This window comes from Lynx rufus, unplaced genomic scaffold (assembly GCF_022079265.1).
Source record: "Lynx rufus isolate CCGP_SWC_20201006 ecotype Redwood Valley unplaced genomic scaffold, mLynRuf1.p SCAF_9, whole genome shotgun sequence".
Classification (NCBI taxonomy): Eukaryota; Metazoa; Chordata; class Mammalia; order Carnivora; family Felidae; genus Lynx; species Lynx rufus.
In genome coordinates this window covers 4,604,158-4,627,179 of record NW_025814897.1, presented here as the reverse complement: position 1 = coordinate 4,627,179, position 23,022 = coordinate 4,604,158, and positions in this window count along the sequence as shown.

The window sequence follows — 23,022 nt, the reverse complement described above, 5'->3', positions numbered from 1 at the left end:
ACTCCCATAGCAGGAAGAATTTTGGTAGATTTTCTTTAAAAATAGTTCTTGGGGCACCTGGGTGGCTCAGTCAGTTAAGCATCCAACTCCTGATCTCGGCTCAGGGTATGATCTCACAGTTCCTGAGATCAAACCCCACATGGAGCTCTGCGCTGACAGTGTGGAGACTGCCTGGTATTCTCTCTCTCCCTATCTTTCTGACCCCCCCCCCACCAAAATAAATAATAAACTTAAAAAAACCAGGTAGTTCTCAAATGTCAGTCCCAAGAACAATACTGAAGTTTTCCATAGTTTAGTTTCCACTGGTCCGTAGAAAATTGAGAAAAATTATGAATGATGAAATAGATATTCTATAAGCACCTCTTTTAAAGGTTGTATACTTTATATGTGTCACAATTCACTTTCTAAATTATGTTAGTCTTGGGGCGCCTGGGTGGCTCAGTCGGTTAAGTGTCTGATTTCGGCTCAGGTCATGATCTCGCAGTCTGTGAGTTCAAGCCCCGCGTCAGGCTCTGTGCTGACAGCTCAAAGCCTGGAGCCTGTTTCAGATTCTGTGTCTCCCTCTCTCTCTGACCCTCCCCCATTCATACTCTGTCTCTCTCTGTCTCAAAAATAAATAAATGTTAAAAAATTAAAAAAAAAATAAAAAAAAATTATGTTAGTCTTATATTTGTGTGTGTGTGTGTGTGTGTGTGTGTGTGTGTGTGTGTGTGTCTTTAAATATTTCTTACCAGGGGAAAAAATGGTAAACTTATCGTGCCTAATTTTTGGTCATTTTACTATAGATGAAATCCCAGAGACTGAGATGACTAATTTAAGAACATCACAGTAGCTTTTGTTCACAAGTAAAGTGGTAATTTGAAGCAATTCTCTGAATAATTTAAGTCCCTTCAACTGTACTGTGAAACCAAAATAGGTTTTAGGGTCATGCATTTGCCAGCTAGCTACACTGGCTAAAATGATGAGGTATATCCCCAGGAATCAGCTATGGCTGGATGCAAACCACACAACTCCATGGACTCATGTCTCTCTGCTCCAACAAATGCCTATAAATACAGATTGTATCAGTTAGTTTTTGCCATGTAACAAATTATCCCAAAACTTAGTGGCTTAAAATAACAATTATTTATTTAACTAACAGTTCCGTAGATTGGCAATTTAGGTTGGTCTCAACTGGATGGTTCCTTTGGTCTTGGTTGGACTCACTCATGCATTTGCTGCTAACTGCCAGGTCACTAGGGTGCTGGTTGTTCTGGGATAGCCTTCATTTGGGACAGCTCCTCTCTGTCCCATGAGATTTCATAAGCCAGTAGTCTAGCCCAGGCTTTTTCAAATGATGCCTGGGCAGGGCTCCTAGTCACTAAAATAAAGCACATAAGACTTATTGAGACCCACGGTCAGAACAGGCACATCACCAGTGTGCCACATTCTGTTGGTACAAAACAAGTTACAAAGGCAGTTCATGTTCAAGAAGAACATGGAAGAGTGGCAAGGTTGCACTGTAAAGGGACATGCATGTGGTGCCTGGGTGGCTCAGTCATTGAAGCATCTGACTTTTGATGTCAGCTTGGGGCATGATCTCACAGTTTGTGAGTTTGAGCTCTGTGTCAGGCTCTGTGCTGATAGCGTGGAACCTGCTTGGGATTCTGTCTCTCCCTCTCTCTGCCCCTTGACCACTTGCTCTTTCTCTTTCTCTCTCTCTGAAAATAAACAAAAAGAAGAAGAAGAAGAAGAAGAAGAAGAAAAAAGAAAGAAAGAAAGAAAGAAAGAAAGAGAAAGAAAGAAAGAAAAGAAAAGAAGAGGGACATGCATGCAGAATGTGTGAATCACTGAAGCCATTTTTTTTTTAAAAAATATCAATTGTCTTAGTCCATTTGGGCTGCTGTAACAAAATGTCATACACTGGGTGGTTTGTAAATAGTAGAAATCTATTTCTCACAGTTCTGGAAGCTGGCAAGATCAAGACACAAGCATGGACACATTCTGGTGACCCCCCTCTTCCTGGTTCATAGCCAGCACCTTTTCACTGTGTCCTCACATCGTGGAAGGGGTGATGGAGCTCTGTGGGGTCTCTTTTATAAGAAGAGTGATCCCATTTGTGAAGATGCCACCCTCATGATCTAACCACCTCCCACAGGTCCTACCTTCTAATATCATCATATTGGTCTTTAGGATGTCCAGATGGGAATTTTGAGAGGACACAAACATTTAGAGGATAGCTTCAACCTACCCAGCAGTTCAAATGCCATTACTACCAACCACAGTAGAATGAGAATCTCCCTGTCACCAAGACTGCCTCACTGACAGTATGCCAGGAGAAACTTATACAAACGTATTGTACCGTCAGCAAAGAAGCAACAGTCACATAAAGTTATACAATCTGTGTTTTCACCTACATAATCAGAACAACCCCTGTATATTGGGAAGTTCGGTACACCAACTTGGTGTACAGCCATGTGTCCAAACCAGTAAATCGGGAGGTCCTTGGTGCCTCCCTTTGTCTCAACTTCCATGCCCTGTCGGTCATCAAGTTCTGTAAATTCTCCCTCCTGAACAAACATCAGATCCTTCCTTCCTGTCATCCCCGTTCCTCCTGTTTCACTTCAGTTCTCATCATCTCTCATGGTGACGATGACACTTCTCCCTAATTTGCCTACCCCCCCCACCATGTCCTCATCCTGAATCCAGTTGCCTTTCATTCACTTAACAAGCCTTTATTGAATGCTCACATTGTGCCAAGCACTCTGCTGGTGGTGGCAGATACAACAGGAAATAAGAGAGCTCATAGTTTGCTAAAGGAAAGAAATAAAAAACAATTTATTAGTCAGGGTAGGTCATGTGCGGTAGTGCATAACTACAAAATCTCAGTGGCTTAACCCAATAAATGGTGACTTAGGAATCCAGGTCCCTCCTGTCATGTAGCTCCGCCATCAAAAAATCATTTACTTTCAGCCAGGTGGAAGCCATATGGAGCCATAGAGGAAAGAGCAGAAGGATGGCATGGGGTAGTTTATGGCCATGCCTGGGAAGTGGCATACATCATTCCCACCATATTCCACTGGCTGAACTTGGTCACATGGTCCCAAGTTCAGCACAAAGGAGTCTGGGAAATGTAGTGCTCCTACATGCTCAGAGGAGGAAAGATTGCTGGTGAGTAGTATAACCAGTCCTTTCTTCAATGGATGATTGTCATGCATATAACTGGGAAGTATGGCATCCTAAGGGAACCAGGGGAGGGTCTAATGTATTTAATATATCCTTGGATTCAGGAAGGCAGAGCAGTGGACTAAATAATGGCCCCCGAAGATCCAAGTTCTAATCCCTGGAGCCTCAAACCTAGTACCTGGCAGAAAGGACTCTGTAGATGTGATTAGGTTAAGGGTCTTGAGACAGAGAAATTGCTCTGGATTATCCAAGGGGGCCCTAATTGTAATCATGAGTGTTCTTCTAAGAGGTAGATGGAGGGAGATTTGACCAGGGAAGAGAAAAAGGAGACGGGATGACAGAAGCAGAGATTGGAGTGATGTTCTCTGAAGATGGGGGAAGGGTACACAAGCCCCAGAAACTAAAAAGCTGGGAAAGGCAAGGAAGAGATTATCTCTTGGAACCTCCAGAAGGAATCAGCTTGCCAACACCTTGATTTTAGCCTGTTAAGGTTCAGTTTGAACTTCTGGCCTCCACAAATATAAGAGAAAAAAGTTTTCTTACTTTAAAACACTGAATTTGTGGTAATTTGTGACAACAAGAGGAAACTAATACAAGCAGTAATGCCTACACTGAGTTCCAGATAAGGATCACTCACTAGTGAGCTAAGCAAAAAGACTGGTAGGCAGGGCTAGAAGTGGAAGTTAAGGCTGAAGGGTAGCAAGGTCCAGATCCAACAGGATTTGGCAGGGAGGAAAGAGAGGGGAGGGGGGCAGTGAATTCAAGCCTGAGGGCACCAGAAAGCCATTGAAGCAGGAGTGACCTGACCAAGATCTGTATTTTTGCACGATGACCCCACCGACCCCATCGGCTCTGCAGAGAGAAGATCAGGGGAACCAGTGCTGGCAGCAGAAGACAGTCATTTGCTTTATCCCAGGAGAAAAGTAGAAAGGCCATAATTCAGGGTCCTGGCAACATGTAGTGGAATCAACAGGACTTGATGATGTCCCACCTCTGATAAGAGACATCCACTCCATCACCAACACCAGCTGCACTAACTCTGATGGTTAATGGTACCTGCAGAGGACATAACCTGCTTAGCAACCTATCCAGAATAGAGACATACTAGGGAAGTCTAAAGGAACAGGGAAGGTGCCTGTGAAGACCAGGTGCTATCCATTGAATGCCTTCTTCCAAATCCTGTAGTTGCCATGACCATCATGTCCTTTGTAATTTGAGTAAAATAGTTAGAGCACCATCCCCATATACAGGGAAATCCAGCATTAACCTTCATCACCACCCACACCACGATCAAGGGATTTCTATTTCTCCTAATTGCTTCTGACTCTGATTTCCTGCTTCTGCTTGTACAGCTATGCTGATGTGCACTCCACAGAGATATCCCCAACCAATGGGTGAGCTGGGACTGAAATCCAACCTGTACTGTCCTGGCAAGTCATGTACTCTTGGTGTATACAGAAAATGATTTGATACTTGGCATGGCCAGAACTTGGAGCTTTTGAGGAGAAAAGCAATAAAGACTGGCAATAAAGGTCAACTAGGGGGTCAGCTGAAAGTGTTTCAATACCTTGCCTTAGCAAGGGCTCAAGACTCCTTCCTATAATGATGATACCTTGTCTAACAATGTAAAACAAAGAGAGACACATCCATTCAGATTTGCATCTTATGCAGATCACTGTCCAGCCAATCTGGTCCTCATCACCCATATGGGACTGAGAAAAAGCCAACCAGTCGGAGCTGAGAACGTCTATACCAAGTCCTGTGGGGAATCCCATTGGCCTCCATGCACAGACAGGATCAAACAGTGCTGGGAAACAGAAGGGGAAAATGGATATGATTCCAGAGAGAAGCAGAAGCAAGACAAAAAGAAACTTAACTACCTTATTGACGGCTTTCTGGATCCCGAGATTTGGGGGTTCTCTGTGCTACTACTGAATCTTCCAGTAAAGTCCTCCTACCTTCCTCCTATTTTTGCCCAAATTAACGCAAGTTGATTCCTGTTATAATTCTGACCTGGATACTGTGTGTCTAGTTTCTTTCTTCAGGCCTTCATCACATCACCACCAAGTGTCACATTTTGTGTCTCTCCTCCCCGATGCCATAAGTTGGCCAGATGGAGAGGAGGAGGAGGAGAGGTCAGGGGAAGGCAGGGGCGGGGAGAAGAAGCAAGAAGAGGGGAGGGGGAGGGGGGAGAGAGAAAGGTGTCATTGCATACATACTCAGAGACGTAGAAAACTGTTCATTATAGCATTGTTTGTAATAGTAAAGGACTGAAAACAACCTCCGTCAGTGAGAGAACTGATAGTCTCCCAGAGAAATCTCTCCATCAGTGAGGTATTGGCCAAACAATCCACAGTACCTCCATATTGGAATACTATACAGCAGTTAAAAAGAATGAGCAGTGAAAAAAATTCTAGGGGTGCCTAGGTGGCTGTCAGTTGAGCATCTGAGTCTTGATATCAGCTCAGGTCGTGATCTTGCCATTCATGGGATCAAGCCCTGCATAGGGGTCTGAGCTGACAGCTCAAAGACTGCTTGGGATTCTCTTTTCCTCTCGCTCTGCCCTTCCCCCACCTCTCTCTCAAAATAAATCAATAAAAAAAAAAATCGAGAACTCAGTTTAAGCATTACTGCCTTACTTACATATTTAATAAATAAATATGTTTATATTCTATATATGTTATAAATTATAATAAATCATAATTCATATTATTATACATCTAAATGTATTTTATAAAAACATAATAAATATACTGTCAATTATTTATTAAAATATATAAAATATATATTATATATTATATATATTATATATAATATATATTATATATATTATAAAGTATATTTATTATATGAATGTATTTATATAAATAACACAAATATGAAACTTAGAAGTAAACATATATTGATAATATACATAATATACATGTATTATATATAAATACATACTATGTATGTATATATATCAAATGATCTTCAATTAACATATAATCTTTTTAAAAAGCAAGGCAGAGATACAAGCACACTTACTTTTAATTTTTTTAATGTTTCTTAAGTTTTGAGACAGAGAATGAGAGGGGGAGGGACAGAGAGAGGGAGACACAGAATTCGAAGCAGGCTCCAGGCTCTGAGCTGTCAGCACAGAGCCCCCCGCGGAGCTCAAACTCATCAACCTCCAGATCCTGCCCTAAGCCGAACTTAGACGCTCAACCCACTGAGCCACTCAGGCGCCCCAAGCATACTTACTTTTAGAATGCACAGACTATTTCTGGGAAGATGTACTAGAAGAAGTCGTGACCCTCACAAACAGGAAGGGTGGGCATGTTGTTCTTCCCTGCGTGCTTCTGTGTGCTGTTTTTTAAACCATCTATATATGCTTCAACTATTCCAGCAAAGTAATTGATTAAAATGTTTTTAAAAGCACTTCCGTGATGGATCCTTGACCTTGACTAGACCATTTCCCTTCCTTGGGCCTCGTTCCATTCACCTGGAAAACAGCTCAGCAGAATTCAATGCTCTCTAAGGTCCCTGCTCCAAAAACCGCCTGCAAATTGCTCTGGCATAACTTTCAAATGAAAGCAGTGGTTGTCCTAGCTTTCCACAGCAGCACAGGAAGTTACCATCATAATATGAAATGGCTTTTTCTTTATTAGAGTTATCTTTGGAATCCGACGAGTTAAAGGATATAAAAGGAATCATAAATAACATACTTGCAAATCATGTAGAATAAGATGATTTTTTACAAGAGGCACATTTGGGCACCTAATCAACCCCACACCCTCTGCAGAGAAAAGTCCTCCGTAGCCTAGCCAGAGATGGATGAAGATGCCTGACCCAGGAGGATCCAGTCAATTATAATGCTGCCTAAAGCCAATTAGATTTGTCCTCAAGAACTTGAGCTAAGAAAACGGGGGCGGGGGGGGGGGGCGGGTAATCCCATTACCTTAATGCTTAGGAACCAGAGGAAGTTGCATGAGAGCAGGAAATGTACAGTCTTCCTCGTGCTGTATGCCCAGTGCTTACCACCACTCTGGCACATACTAGGTGCTCAATAAATATTCGTTGAGGGGTGCCGGGATGGCTCAGTCAGTTGAGCGTCTGACTTGATTTCAGCTCAGGCCATGATCCCAGGCTCATGGGATGGAGCCTCGTGTTGAGCATGGAGCCTACTTGGGCTTGTCTCCTCTTTCCCTCTGCTCCTCTCTTCTGCACTCTCTCTCTCAAATTATATATGTATGTATGTATATATATATATATATGTATACATATATGTGTATTCATATGTGTATATTTATACACACATATATATGTGCATGTGTGTGTATATATACACATACTAGTTGAAAGAAAAACTAATCACTAGAGGAATGGTCCATAAACTCTGACAGCTGAAGATTCCCTGGTACCACCCAGTTCTTTTTCCTTTGAGACACCTAGATTTCTAGATTTTCTTGGAATTTTGTGGGATTTTTATCTTTCTTTAAAAACCCACTTCCACCTAAGCTAATTTGAACAGATTTGGGGTTCTTTCATCCAAAAGAGCCCTAATACAAATATTCTTTGTTTTCTCAAAACACATATCATTTTTTCCCGAGATTCCTTTCTTTTAACTAAATCCCATCAAAATTCATAGTAACATGTTCCATGGTTCAATTCCCTGCAGCAAACGTGTGTTGAGCTAGAAACTATGTGAGACCTGAAAGATGAATGGGGCCTAATCCCTGCTACCCGGACATTACATTCAGATACAGAAAGGGAGACATACAGTTAAGTCTTTCAAAGAGAAGATCATCTGAAAGAGAAGGTTTAAACAGTGCACTGTGGGTGTAAGTGGGAGAAAGAGAGAAATATCCGGGAAGACTTCACGGAGGAGATGACCACAAAGATGGGTTTTGAAGAATGAACAGGATGTTTAGGATAAGGGTTAGGTCACCCTTGCACCACCACTTCAGCGAGGGGCGGGGGGGTCACGCTTGCGACGCTGCTCTGCGTGGGAGAGGGTTTGCGCACGCGCCACGCCCCCATCGCCAGGGAGGGGCTCGCGCATGCGCCCCTCCTGCTCCCCATATCAGCGATGTAGCAGTGACGTTCCTTTTAAGTTAGGGGTTTTCTGTGGTGCCTGGCTGGCTCAGTGGGTTAAGCATACCACCTTGGCTCAGGTCATGGTCTCTCCGTTTGTGGTTTTGAGCCCTGGATCGGCCTCTGTGCTGATGGTTCTGAACCTGGAGCCTGTTTCAGATACTTTGTGTGTGTGTGTGTGTGTGTGTGTGTGTGTGTGTGTGTGTCTCTGCCCCTGCCTCACTTACGTTCTTTCTCTCTCTCTCGCAAAAAATGTACCTGAAAACATTTTAAAGCAGAGGTTTCCTGGGTGGCTCTTTTCACTTTCATTCCTGAAGAAGCAGGCATCTGTTTCGTCCATTGTTCTTTTTTTGTCGTTGGCATAGGTGACTACATATGCCACATTTCCCCAGCCAGCATCGGGGACGTGTAGCATTTCTTCCACCGGCCGGACACCTCTCATCCGCTGTGACACTGCATTCCTCTAGCGCGTCCCATATGCTCCCGGAAACTGGACTGTAACTGTGGACAGCAGCACTGTCCCATCGTCTTCTCATGGCATTTCAGGAGGCTCTTCATTCACATCTTCTCTTATTTTTCCGCTAGGCCGCTTCTAGGACCCCTGACAGGGAACCTGAAGCAGTGAGGGATCCAGGAGCAGCCCTACTACCGTTTGGCTCCCACAAAATGGTCGCCTTGGAACTGTTTATAGAAGAGGAGAAAAAACCACCACCACTGCCACCACCATCGTTTCATAACGCTGCAAAGAATGTGGAGACCACCACCACCCACCCCCAAAAGGAAACTCTGGCAGGGTACATGTATATAGTACCTATGGTGTTGATCAAGTATTTTGGATCAATAAGTGAGGGTGTATTGTTGACTGGTAAGTGTAAATCTAAATCCCTCAGAGGGGATTTTATTCTCCGAGGTCGCCCCAACCTAAATTGTTGGCCCATGGGGAGATCTGTTGTCCCTGTTGGTTGTATTGATGTAGTCTCTTTGGACCAGTGAATTAAAGCTCCATAGGGTTTTGTCCTATTCCTGCCTCTTCACAGGAAGGTCCACTTCACCCATTGGAAGAGACAGTGAAACCCTCATGTGGCCATTCATATGAGTCACTATTTAGGGAACAAGTGATTATGCTACCTTTGCATGGTCAGGATACCACTGCCTTTACGCTAATGTCCCTGGGCAGGCAGGGCCTCCAATACTAGAAATGTTAGAGGTGACGTGATTGGTAAACAGGCGAGGTTTGTGTTCCCTGAGTTCCTTTTACTTCTTTTCATCTTTCCTTGATTTGCTGTGTTTCCTGAATAGCTTTTTTCACTTTCAGAGCTGAAGAAGCAGTCATATGTTATGGTTAGGGTTAGGATTAGGATTAGAGTTAAGGGTTAGGGTAAGAGTTAGGTCACACTTGCACCCCCCCCTTCAGTGCAGGAGGGAGGCACTCAGGCGCCTTGCCACCCCTCGGCATGGGAGGGGGTCACCCATGCACTGGGCCCCCCCCTCCGCAAGGGAGTAGTGATGCCACTATTTCATGTGTCATTTCATGAATGGCTCTTTTCACTTTCACAGCTGAAGAAGCAAGCATCTCGTAAGGTAAGGGTTATGGTTAGGATTGCCGTTTGTGGTTAGGGTAAGGGTTAGGTCATGCCTGAACCCTCCCTTGGAGTGGGAGGGGGTTCACCCATGCGCCCCAGCCCCCTTCAGTGGGGGAGGGTGTTAACGTATGAGCTGCGCCCCTCTGGCACAGAAGGGTGTTCACGCAGCACACAGCCCCCCCTTGGGGCAGAAGTGTGTTCAGGTATGGGCACCACACCCCTCGTGGAGGGAGGGCGTTTGCCCATGTGCCCCACATCCCTTGGTGCGGGAGGGTGTTCACGCAGGCGCGTAATTCCCCCTCCGCGTGGGAGGTGGTTCATGCATGTGCCCCGCCCCCGCCCCCCCCTTGGTGCCAGAGGGGTTCACCTGTGCACAGCACCACCCCTCAGCGAGGGAGTAGTGATGCCACTGTTAAACCTAATTATTTCCTGGATGACTGTTTTCACTTTCACAGCTGAAGCAGCCATCTCTTAAGGTAAGGGTTAGGGTTAACATTACTGTTAGGGGTTAGGGTAAGTGTTAGGTCATGCTTGCAGCCCCCCTTAGGGCAGAAGGTGTTCAGGAATGCTCACCCTCACCCCTCAGCGAGGAAGATGGTTCACGCATGCGCCCTGCCCCCTTCTATGTGGAAGGGTGTCACCCGTACACAGTGCTACCCCTTGGGGAGGGAGTAGTGATGCCACTATTAAATGTGATGTTTCATGAATGGTTCTTTTCACTTTCACAGCTGAAGAAACACGCATCCCTTAAAGTAAGGGTAGGGCTAACATTACCGTTAGGGGTTAGGGTAAGGATTAGGTCATGCTTGCTCCCCCCTCCGAACGGAGGGTTTCAGGCATTACCCCTCCCCCCTCGGCATGGGAGGGTGTTCACCCATTCCCCTGTCCCCGCTTCAGCTCAGGCGGTGATGACCTATGCGCCCTGCCTCCTCAGCGTGGGAAAATATTGAGGCATGCATCCTGCCCCACTTTGGCGGGGGAGGGTGTTCATGTATGCACCCCAAACCCTGGGCGCAGGAGGGTGTTCATGCATGCGCATGCCCCCCCCCTCCCCCTTGGCGCAGAATGTGGTTCACGCTTGCGCCCCGCCCCCCTCTGTGTAGGAGGGGTGACCCATGGGCCCTACACCCACTTCCGCAGGAGAGGGTGTTCACCCATGTTACCTGCCCCTTCAGTGCGGGAGAATATTCAAGCATGTGCACCACCACCCCTAGGCGAGGGAGGGCATTCACGCATGCGCCCCGCCCCAGGCGAAGGTGTGTTCACTCGTGCACACCCCACCTCGGCCAGAAAGACAGTTCACGCATGTGCCCCACGTCAGCGCAGGAGGGTGTTTACACATACACACAGCCCTCCCTTGGGGTGGAAGGAGGTCACCCGTGCAGAGTGCCACCCTTCGGCAAGGGAACAGTGATGCCACTATTAAATGTTACATTTCATGAATGGTTCTTTTCACTTTCACAGTTGAAGAAGCAGGCATCTCTTAAGGTAAGGGTTAGGGTTAGCATTACCGTTAGCGGTTAGGGTCAGGTTTAGGTCATGCTTGCACACCCCCTCGTCGCTGGAAGGTATTCATGCAATATCACCGTCCCTCAGGGAGCAGGAGAATAGTCACACATGGACCCTGTCCCCTTCGGTGCGGGAGGGCATTCACACATGTGCCCCAACCCCTTCGGCTGGGAAAGGCATTCAAGTATTCGCACAAACCACCCACAGCAAGGGAGGGAGTTGGAGCATGCGCTGTGTCCCCCTGGGCATGGGAGGTGGTTCACTCATGCACCCCACCCCCTCAGCGAGGGAGCGTGTCATCCCTGAACAGAGCCACCTCTCGGTGAGGGAGTAGTGTTGCCACTATTAAATGTGACATTTCATCAATGGTTCTTTTCACTTTCACAGCTGAAGAAGCACGTATCACTTAAGGTAAGGGGTAGGGTTAGCATTACCTTTAGGGGTTAGGATGAGGGTTAGGTCATGCTTGCTCCCCCCCCCCCCCCATCAGTGTGGTAGGGTTTCACGCATTACCCCCCCCCCCCCCCCCCCCGCTCCGCAGGGGAGGGCGTTGATCCATATTCCACTCCCCACCTTTGGCGAGGGAGGTCGTTTTGCCTTGTGCCCTGCCCTCCTCAGTAAGGGAGGGCGTTCGTGCATGTGCCCAGCCTCACTTAGTGCGGAAGGTGGTTCACGCATGCACACAACACACCCTTGATGAGGGAGGGCGTTCACGCATGTGACTTGTACCCTTGGGCAAGGGAGATGATTCAGGCGTGCGCCCCGGCCTCTCTCTGGCACGGGTGGGTGTTGACCTATGTGCCTTACCCCCTCAGCGCTGGAGGGTGTTCATGCACGCTTCGCCCCCTAAGCAGGGGAGAATATTAACACATGTGCCTGTCCCCCTCGGCTGGGCGGGGGTTCACGAATGGGCACCACGCCTCCTTGGCAAGGGAGGGTGTTCTAGCATGCGTCCCACCCCACCTGGCTCAGGACGTGGTTCAGGCTTCCACCTCTCTCCCCCCTCAACCCCCAGCCCTTCAAGCGTGAGAGGGTCACCCATGCACAACGCCCTCAGGGAGGGAGTAGTGATGTCACTATTAAATGTGATGTTTCATGAAACATTCTTTTCACTTTCACAGCTGAAGAAACACGCATCTCTTCAGGTAAGGGTTAGGTCAAGCCACCTCCCTCTGGGCATGGGAGGTTTTCAAGCATTAGCCTGCCCCCCTTTGGTACAGGAGTGTTCACCCATGCACCGGCACCACTTTGGCACATGAGGGTGTTGAGCTATATGCCTCGACCCTCACCGCAGGAAAGTATTCATGCATGTGCTCTGCCCCCCACCCCTCCTCCAGGAGGGAAGGTATAGATGTATATGACCCACACCCCTTGGTGCCAGTGGGTGTTCACGCATGTGCACAGGCACCCTTTGTGGCAGGAGGGTGTTCACGAGTGCAAACAACCCCACTCAGCAGGGGAGACTGTTCATGCATCCACCACACCCTCCTAGGTGAGGGGGGCGGTCACGCATACAGACAGCTCCACCTCCTGGTGGGAGGGTGTTCAAGCATGCGCACAACCCCCCTCTCTCCCCCAGCCAAGGAGGGCGTTCTCACACGAACACAGCGCTTCCTGGCAGAAGTGTTCACGCAAGCGCACAGCGCCCCCTTGTGATGGAAGTGTTTACGCATGTGCACACAGGCCCCCTCGTGGTGGAAGGGTGCTCAACGAATGCACAAAATCCACTTCACCGAGGGAGTGCTTCGTGCATACACCCCATCTGCCTAGGCGCGGGAGGTGGTCACGCATTCGGACAGCCTCCCTCGTGGCGGGAGGGGGTTCACACATGCGCACAGTCCCCCTCAGCGAGGGAGCGGCTTCGGGCATACGCTTCATATGCCTAGGTGCGGGAGGCATTCACCCATCCAGACGGCCCCCCCTTCCTGGCTAGAGGGTTTTCATGCATGTGCACAAACCCCACTCGCCAGGTAGGGCGTCGGCTCATGCGCACAACCCCCACCCCAGTCAGCCAGGGAGGAAGTTCGCGCATGTGCACAGCTCCCCCTCGTAGCGGAAGGGTGCTCAAACATACCCACAACTCCTCTGGGCGAGGTAGGGAATGTGCGCATGCGCACTACCCCCCCCCCCCCCCGCCAAGGAGGAAGTTTGCGTATGTGCACAGCGCCCCCTTGTGGCGGAAGGGTGTTCACACATGCGCACAGTGTCACCTCCTGGTGGAAGTGTATACGCAAATGCACAAATCCTCATCAGCGAGGGCGTGCTTTCGTGCATACGCCCTACCCCCCATAGGCGCGGGAGGCGTTCACACACCCGGACAGCACCCCCTCTTGGCGGTCAGCCATTCACACATGCTGTTTGGAGAGGTATAGCGTTTGCGCATGTGTGCACCCACCCCACCCCCAGCCATGAGGGCGTTCGCACAAGTGCATAGTGGCTCCTCGTGGCGGAATAGACTTCACGCATGCGAACAGCGCCCCATGGTGGTGTAAGTGTCTTCACACATGCCCACAACCTGCTCGGGGAAGTAGCGTATCTGCCCATGCGCACAACCCCCACTCAGCCTGAGGCGCATGCGGGCATGCGCCCCACTCCCCTTGGCGCTGGAGGGTTTTCATGAATGCGCACAGCGCCCCTGGTGGTGGGTGTTCATGCATGCGCACAGCGCCCCCTCTTGTTAGAAGGGTTTTCATCCATGCTCACAGGCCCCCTCATGGTGGAACGGTGCTCACAAATGGCAAAATTCACTTCAGCGAGGAGTGCGTTAGCGCATATGCCCCATCCGCCTAGGTGCAGGAGGTGTTCACGAATCCGGACAGCCCCCCCTCGTGCTGTGAGGGATTCACGCATGCGCACAATCCCCGCTCCGGGAGGTAAGGCTCCTGCGCATGCACACACCCCCCACTCAGCCAGAGAGGGTGTTCCCGCATGTGCCCTACTAGGTCTCCTTGGAGCGGGAGGGTGTTCACTCATGCGCAAAGTGCCCCCACGTGGCAGACTGGTGTTCACGCATGCGAACACCGCCCCATGGTGGAGAAGTGTGTTCACACATGCCCACAACCCCCTCAGCAAAGTAGGGCATCTGTGCATGCGCACAACCCCACCTCAGCCAGGGAGGGTGACTGCGCATGTGCCTGACATGCCGTAGCGCGGGAGAGTGTTCACGCATGTGCACAACCAGCCCTTAGCCAGGGAGGATGTTCGCACGAGTGCACACCACCTCCTCATGGCGGAACGGTTTTCATGAATGCGAAAAACCCCCTCAGCGAGACAGCCCGTTCACACATATTTCCACACCTGCCTATGCGCAGTAGGTGTTCACCCATCTGGACAGCCCCCTCCTGGCAGGAGTGTGTTCAAGCATGCGCACAACCCCCTGCTTGGAGAGGTAGGGCGTCTCCACAAATGTGCAACCCCACCTCAGACAGGGAGGGCATTTGCACATGCGCAAAGCGCCCCCTCGTGGCGGAATGGTGCTCACGCATGCGAAAGCACCCCATGGTGGCAGAAGTGTGTTCAGACATGTACACAATCCCTCTAGGCGAAGTAGGGCATATGTGCCTGTGTACAGCCCCACCTCAGCCAAGGAGGGTGTTCGCACATGCGCAATGCCCCCACCTCAGGGTAGAAGGCTTTGGCGCATGTGCATAGCGCCCCCTGATGGCGAAATAGTGTTCGCGCATGCGCACAGCGCCCCCTCGTGGCCAAATAGTGTTCGCCCATGCGCACAGTGCTCCCTCGTGGTGGAAGGTTCGCGCATGCGCAAAAAGATGCTGGGCGAGGTAGGCCGGCTGCACATGCGCACACCCCCCTCACAGAAGGGAGGCCGTTGCATGCGCACAGAGTCCCTTCATGGCGGAAGGGCATTCGTGCCTACGCACAAGGCATCCTTGTGTCGGATGGATGTTCTCGCAAGCGCACAGCGTCACCTCGTGCCTGAAGGCTTTTGTTCATGTGTGTAGCGCCCCCTCTTGTCGGAAGGGCTTCCTGCAGACAAACCATGCTGGGTGAGGTAGTCCATCTGTGAATGTGCACACCCAGCCTCAGGCAGGGAGGATGTGTGCACACCCCCTTCAGGCAGAGAGGCCGTTTGCGCATGCGCACAGCGCCCCTTTGTGGCGGAAGTGCATTCGCCTATGTCCACAGCTCCCCCTCGTGGCGGAAGGGTGTTCACGCATGTGCACATCCCCGCTTGGCAAGGTAGAGCGTTTGCGCATGCGTACAACCTCCCCTCACCCTCAGCCGGGGAGGTTGTTCGTGCATGCACCCCACACCCTTCGGCGCCGAAGGGAGTTCACACATTCCTGGAACAACCTCTGGGTGAAAGAGGATGTTTGGAAACGTGGCCCACACCATTTGGCCTAGGCAGTTTCAGGCTTCTGACACGCCCCCCATTGGTGTGTGAGTGGCTTTCCCATGCAGAGCGCCACCGCTCCGGGAGGGAAAAGTGATGTCACTATGAAATGTGATTTTTCATGAAACGTTCTTTTTACTTTCACAGCTGAAGAAACACGAATCTTTTAAGGTAAGGTTTACGGTTACATTACTATCCGGGGTAGGGTAAGGGTTAGGTCAAGCCACCTGCCCCCTGGGCATGGGAGGTTTTCAAGCATTAGCGCTTCCCCCTTTGGTAAGGGAGTATGTTCAGTCATTCTCCTGATTCCACTTTGGCACAGGAGGGTGTTGAACTATGCGCCTTGCCCCGTCACCGTGAGAGATTATTCACACATATGCTCTGTCCCCTTGGGAGAGGGATGGTATGGAGCTATGTGCCCTGCACCCATCAGTGCGGAGGGTGTGGCGCACGTGCAGAGCTACCTGGTGTCTGTAGTGTGTTCACGAAAGCGCACAAATCCCCAAAGCAAGGGAGAGTGTTCGCGCATATGCCCCGCGAGCCTGAGCTTGGAAGGTATTCACACATGCCCACAGTGCCCCCTCATGGCGGGAGGGTGTTCACATACACGCACAGCTGCCCTTTGTGGCGGAAGGGTGTTCTTCAATGTGCTCAATCCCCCTCAGCGGGGAAGCTGGTTCCCGCATACGCCCCGCCCCCCTAGGCGAGGGAGTCTTTCACTCATCTGGAGAGACACCCTCGTGGTGGGTGGGTGTTCATGCATTAGTACAGCGCCCCCTCGTGGCAGAAGGGTGTTCACACGTGTGCTCAACCCGCACCTGTCGAGGTAGGGAGTCTGCGCATGTGTACACCCCCCCCTTCAGCCAGGGAGGCTGTTCACGCATGCGGACAGCGCCCCTTCCTGGCGGAATGGTGTTCACGCATGTGCACACCCTGCTTGTTGAGGTAGGTCCTCTGCGTATGCGCCTAACCTCCGCCAGCCAGGGAGGGTGTTCACGCATGCGCAGAGAGCCCCTTCGTGGCGGCAGGGTGTTCATGCGTGCGTACAATCCACCTTCAGCAAGGGAGGCCGTTCATGCATGCGCCCCACTCCTCTCAGTGCAGAAGGGTGTTTACGCACGCGCAGAGCACCTCCTCCGCCACGGAGGACCTTCGCAAATGCGCCCTGCCCCACTTGGCTCAGGCAGTGGTTCAGGCTTTCACCTCGCCACCCTTTGGGGTGTGAGAGGGTCACCCTTGCACAACGCCACACCTCTGGGTGGGAGTAGTGATGTCACTATGAAATGTGATGTTTCATGAATGTTCTTTTCACTTTCACAGCTGAAGAAACACCTGTCTCTTAAGGTAAGTGTTAGGGTTAGCATTACCACCATGTATAGGGTAAGGCCTAGGTCATGCTTCCTCCCCTGGGGCACCAAAGTTTTTCAGGCATTAGTGCACCCCCCCTTTTGCACAGAGGGGGTTCACGCATGTGCCCCTCCTTGGCGAAGGAGGTGTTCTCCGTTGTGTCGTTGCCTCGGGGAGGGAGTGGTGTCACTCATGCACTCAGCCCCACCTCGACGGGGGAGGGGGTCACGCATGCACCCCCTCTGCCTCCCTTCATCAGGCGACGTAGCAGTGATATTCCTTTTAGGTCAGACTTTTTTTTTTGCAGTGTGTAGGTTGCTCAGTGGGTTAAGCATCTCACTTCGGCTCAAGTCATGGTTTCATGGTTTGTGGGTTCGATCCCTGGGTCGGCATCTGTGCTGATGGCTCTGAACCTGGAGCCTGCTTCAGAAACTGTGTGTGTGTGTCTCTCTCTGCCCCTTCCCTACTTGTGTTCTTTCTCTCTCCCTCTCTCTCAAAAAAATGAAGCTAAAAGCATTTTAAAGCAGCTCCATAGGTCTTCTTGTCTCTTATCCTATTCCTGCCTCTTCATGGGAAGGTCCATTTAACCAATTGGAAGAGACCGTAAAACCCTCGTGTGGCCGTTCATATGAGTCACTATTTAGGAAATAAGTGATTATGTTACCTTTGCACGATCAGGATACCACGGCAGTTTCACGAATGTCCCTGGGCAGGCAGGGCCTCTAATACTAGAAATGCTAGAGGCGATTTTATTGGTAAACAGGTGGGGTTTGTGTTCACTGAGTTCCTTTTACTTCTTTTCATCTTTCCTTGATTGCCTATCCGTGTTGGGTCAACAATTGGTTTGATAGTGACTTTACAGTTAGGTTGTTTTTATCTTATTGTTAACTATCCGTAGTCATCTGCTCTGATAGAAGTTTATGCAAGGACAAATATTTCTTGTTGCACATACTAACATTATTGCTTCTATTGTGAAATTCACCTGGTCATAACTAAGGAGTTGGTTGTCTATTTCTGGTATTCAGATCTTAAGGTCATATACCAATGCCTGAGCCCTACTATGAATGTTCATTACCACATCCCTAACAGCCGCCTACAGTACATGAGTCATATTTTTCACCCTTCTAGGACAGCCTCGAGACACCTACATTGGCGATGTAGGGGTGTCACACTTGCACCCCCCATCGGTGATGGAGGGGTGTCATGCTTGCACCCCTTCTGTGCCCCTTCATCGGCCATGTAGATATGTCACACCTGTGCCCCTTCTTCAGCCATGTAGGGGCATCACGCCTGTGCCCCTTCATGGGCCATATAGGGGCGAGCCGCCTGCTCCCCTTCATGGACTATGTAGGGGTGTGCCGCCAGCACCCATTCTTGGTCCATGCAGGGGTGAGCTGTCTGCGCCTCTTCATGGGCCATGTAGGGGTGTGCCGCCAGCACCCCTTTATGGGCCAAGTAGGTGTGAACCACCTGCACCCCCACATCGGTGTCCTGCACCCTTGCATTGGCGTTGTGGGGTATGCTGCCTGCAAACACGCATGGGCATCTTGCAACCCTTCATTGGAGATTTGCGGGTGTGCCGCTTGCCCCCCTTCATCAGCAACTTGCACCCCTTCATGGGTCCTGTAGGGTTCTGCCAGCACCCTTTCACGGCCACTATAGTATTTGTACTTACTGTCTGTGGTTTTAGGGATCCACCTGGGGTCTCCGGACATATCCCCATGGATAACGGGGGGTTCTGTAGTCGTGTTCCTCTGTATCACATCCCCCCACACGACCCTCGTGTCCTGATAAATCTCACAGGATCAGGAACCACTTTTCCTTGCACTTTCCTCTTAGTGGAAACATCTTGCCTTTGCTTAGCATGGCTGCTTTGCTCTCTCCGCTGTCTCCTGGAGGCTCCCTTACCCTTGCAGCGCTCTTCACTCACTGCTTTGGGCGTGCGGTCTGTCTCCTGTCGCAGTTGTGCACAAATGGTAATTTGTACCTGGAGTGGCCTCAGGAAACTGCCTCAAGATGGGACTCTGGGACTGGACTGCTCTTCTCTCTGGTGGACACGCAAGTAACTTCCTTGTGGGCAGAAGTGGATACTGGTCGTTGGAAGCAAGAGGTGATTTCACACTTGCTCACGTTACTACCAGTGCCGGTACAGAGTGATGGAGGACAGCATGCTGGAGGATTGTGGGTGGAGTCGTCACTGTGGCCATGGGGGACAGTTACAGAGATTGTTCGGGGTCAGTTTTGGGTATCTGGGGTATACACAGGAAGTAGGAGAGATTGAAAGCAAGGGTGAAACATCAGAAAAATCTATGGCCTCATAAGGGGAGTATCTTGTGTTTTGTTGCCAAGAGAAGCAGCTCCTTCCACCCCCCACCCCCACCCCGTCCGAGGGAAATAGTCTTACCCCACCCCCAGGACCCCTCGAGAAAAGGTTTCAATGGCTTCACCTAAGACAATACCGTCGTGACAGAGAGCAGTGATCTTCAGGCTCCACGTCTACCATCCGTGTTTCCTTCCTGGAGGATAACGGGATGCCAGCGTACTCCAAATGGAGGTACGGGATCAGGTCCACACAGGATCAGGTGCTCATGCAGGGAGTGGCAGGGCATCACCACTTCGCACTGGTAGGAGACTGGGGGTGGGAGTGGATTCAAAGAGTATTAAACCAAGGAGGGTGACCTATGATAGGCCAGACGTGGTACAGGGTTCCTCCTGCAGGAAATGTGATTTAACGTGTTGCCTTGACAACTGGGAACGGTCGTAATAATGACTCAATGGCTGCCTTCAGTCAACTGGGTTGAAATGCCAGAGCTTCCCTGACTTTCTCAGGGAAGGAAGACTCCAAGGTCTGAGGGAGATGGGAATGGGGACCTGTTGTGTGCACACCTGCTCTTTTACCACAAACTTGGTGGCTTATGAGAATAAAATCGTGTTCTCTCACAGTTCTAGAAGCCAGGAACCCAAAATTTGCTTCACTGGGCTGAGACTGAGCTGTAAGCAGGGCTGTACTCCCTCTGGAGACCCCAGGGCTCCAGGGGACAGTGTATCCCTTCCCTCTGGTAGCTCCCGGTGGCCACCAACCTCCCTTGGCTTGTGTCCACATCACCCCAGTCTGTCTCCATGGACACAGTGCCTCCTCTTTTGTCAAGTCTCCCTTTGCTTCTCTAAGGGTGCTCGTGATTCCATGTAGGGCTCACTCGGAAAACCCAGGACTCAAGATCCTTAACTAGATCCCATCGATGGGAGTTAGATTCCAGGTATTAGGACTTGATTTATTTGAGGGCCATTGTCCAGCCTAGTACAACGTGTCCTTCCATAGGGAGACAGCCAAACCATGCTAGCCCCGTGCGGTGGGGTGCTCACCGGTGAGCAGTGCCAGGGCATGCACTGCTGATAGACACTGCAGCAGGACCGAATCTCCAGGGAATTATGCCCAGAGGGGAGAAAGCGACTCCTGAAAGGGTCACACGCTTTTCGATTCCACTTGTGTAATACTCTCGAGGCGACAAAATCGTAGAAATGGAGAGCAGATGAGGGATTGCCAGGCATCACGAAGATGACGGGGGCAAGAAGGAGGTGGGAATGTCTGCTCTAAGAGGACAACACGGGGGTCCCTGTGGAGGGCCCGATGCTCTGTTTCTCACGTGCGTCACTTTTGAAATCCCGGCCGTGATCCCGTCCTACAGGCAGAGAGAACGTAGGGCATCTTCACGGTGTTTGCCAATCACACACAGTCCCAGCAACCTCACAGCCGCCCACCTTGCTACCTCTGTCCCCACGGCCCTGGCTGGTGTCCCGTTGCCACAGCTGAGCCGTGTTCCTAAGGGAGGAAGCCATCTCGCTCACGCGGCTCACGCGCCGTTTCACTCTCTCCTGCACACCTGGGGGTTTCCTCGGGACGGCCATCCTGTGCACCTGCGGCTGTTTCTCCCGGCCCACGGGGGGCAATCACTTCCCATCCACCACCACCTGTTTGTCTTCCTACGTCCTACGTTGCACGTGCCAGCACCTGCAGATCTTCCCTCTGTCAGCTGAGTCTGAGCCGGCTTCCTCTCCCACTCGGCTCTCGTTCTCATCTCACTAAGGAACCACACTCACCTCGCTGAAGCTCACGGTGAAGTCTCAACCCCCAGTTTGCGGACTACGTGGCACCATTTTACAGACACACGTAATTACTCCCCTTCTTTAAAAATTCCTTCCTTCCTCCTCCCACCGCCCGGGCCGCTGCTCACCAGTGTCTGTGTTGGTCTGTCCTCATCTTCTTCCCACCTCCCGTCAGCTTTCCGCCCGTCCTTACTCTGGGGCGATCGCAGCCAGCCTCAGGCTTCTATCTACGAGCAGCTGGGGCCTCCAAGTCTTTAAGCTCTGCCCCCAGCTCTTCCTGTCTCCAGACGCCTGACTCCGTCTGCGCACCACACAGGTGCTACCCTCCCCAGCCTCTGCTACCTCCCTGAAGGCTTCTCCTCTTCCCCTCCCCTTGTTTCCTGGGCTGCGGCCACACCGGCCCCCTCCCTGCTCCCTGAGCATGTCAGGCACACACTCCTGCTTCAGGCCTTTGCGCTGGCTTTGCCTCTCTCTGTCCGGAATGTTCTCCCATGTGCTCAGATGACATACTCCTCATTTCTGTCATATCTTTGCTCTGACGTCACCTGCTCAGTGGGGCCTCTGCTAGGTCTCTATCTAAAACAATAGTGTTCCTTCTCCAACCCAAACACCTGATCTCCCTTCCCCGCATTCTTTTTCTTCCTGGCCGTGGGCATCATCTGTTTTTCTTACTTCCTTGCTGTCTGTCGCCTACTGCAGTCCCTGCCAGAGTGTCAGCTCTATGGGGTCCAAACACCAAACTAGCTTTGTTTAGGGCTGTTTCCTTAGGGCCCTAGAACAGTGCCTAACTCCTACAAAGGCTCAGACACCATTCGCTGAGTAAGTGTTGGGATTTCGTATTAGTTTGCTGGGTCCGCCATCACAGAGTACCACAGACTGGGAGGCTTAAGCAAAAGAAATTGATTTATTTATTTTCTCACACTTTAGATCAAGGTGTGGGCAGGGTGGGTCTCCTCTCTCCGTGGCTGGTGGATGACCTCCTTCCCACTGTCTTGACGTAGTCTTCCTTCTGTGTATGTAGGTGTCCACTCTCTTCTTATGGGACACCAGTTATCAGATTAGGGTCCCTCCCCCCTAATGAGCTCATTCAACCTCCACTTTACCTTTCAAGAGCTGGTATCCAAGTACAGTCACATGGGTAGTTAGGACTTCAAAGTATGGATTTTGGGGGAAAATCCATTCAATAACAGGTTTCTGTCTGTAGTACCTAGTCACTACTCACATGGGTTTTTCTGTATGCCCTTGCCCCCATTATTTGCCCACCCAGTGCTAATCCCAGTTTGCCCTTAGCCCAAGTTATAACTGTTTATTTATTTTTATAGGCTTGCATCTTTCCTCTACCTCTATATTCCAAGTTCCTGGCTGCCACTGGAATTACATCCTTAGGATGCACATCATAACTTCCAGGTGAGGTAAGTGTGCTTACTCTCGTTTCAAAAACCTACAATCTGTATGATTACTCTCATTTCGAAAATCTACAATCTGAGGCTCAAAAGAGAGAAGGTCATGTTTCTGAGATCACAGTACTAATAAGTGCTGTCATTTTGATAACTTCGTCCTCATGGGCTCCAAAGCTCACTTTCTTTCTTCTACCACACTGTCCCCAAGATGAATGGGGAAAAGCCATACTCAGCCTGACATATTATAAGCAATGGTACCTGTAAATCTGGTGTCACATTTCAGGAAATGGGATTACGTTTAGAATTTGAGTAATTATACCCACAGTTTGAATTTGAATGTCATATCCTTTTTTTTTTTTTTTTACTGCTGCAATTTCTGTTATCCTTAAGGATTATCTAAATGGATTTTTCCCTTTGCAAAATTTAGCCACTAAGAATACTAAGAAAGTTTGTTTCCTTTTTAAGAGGTCAGAATTATACAATG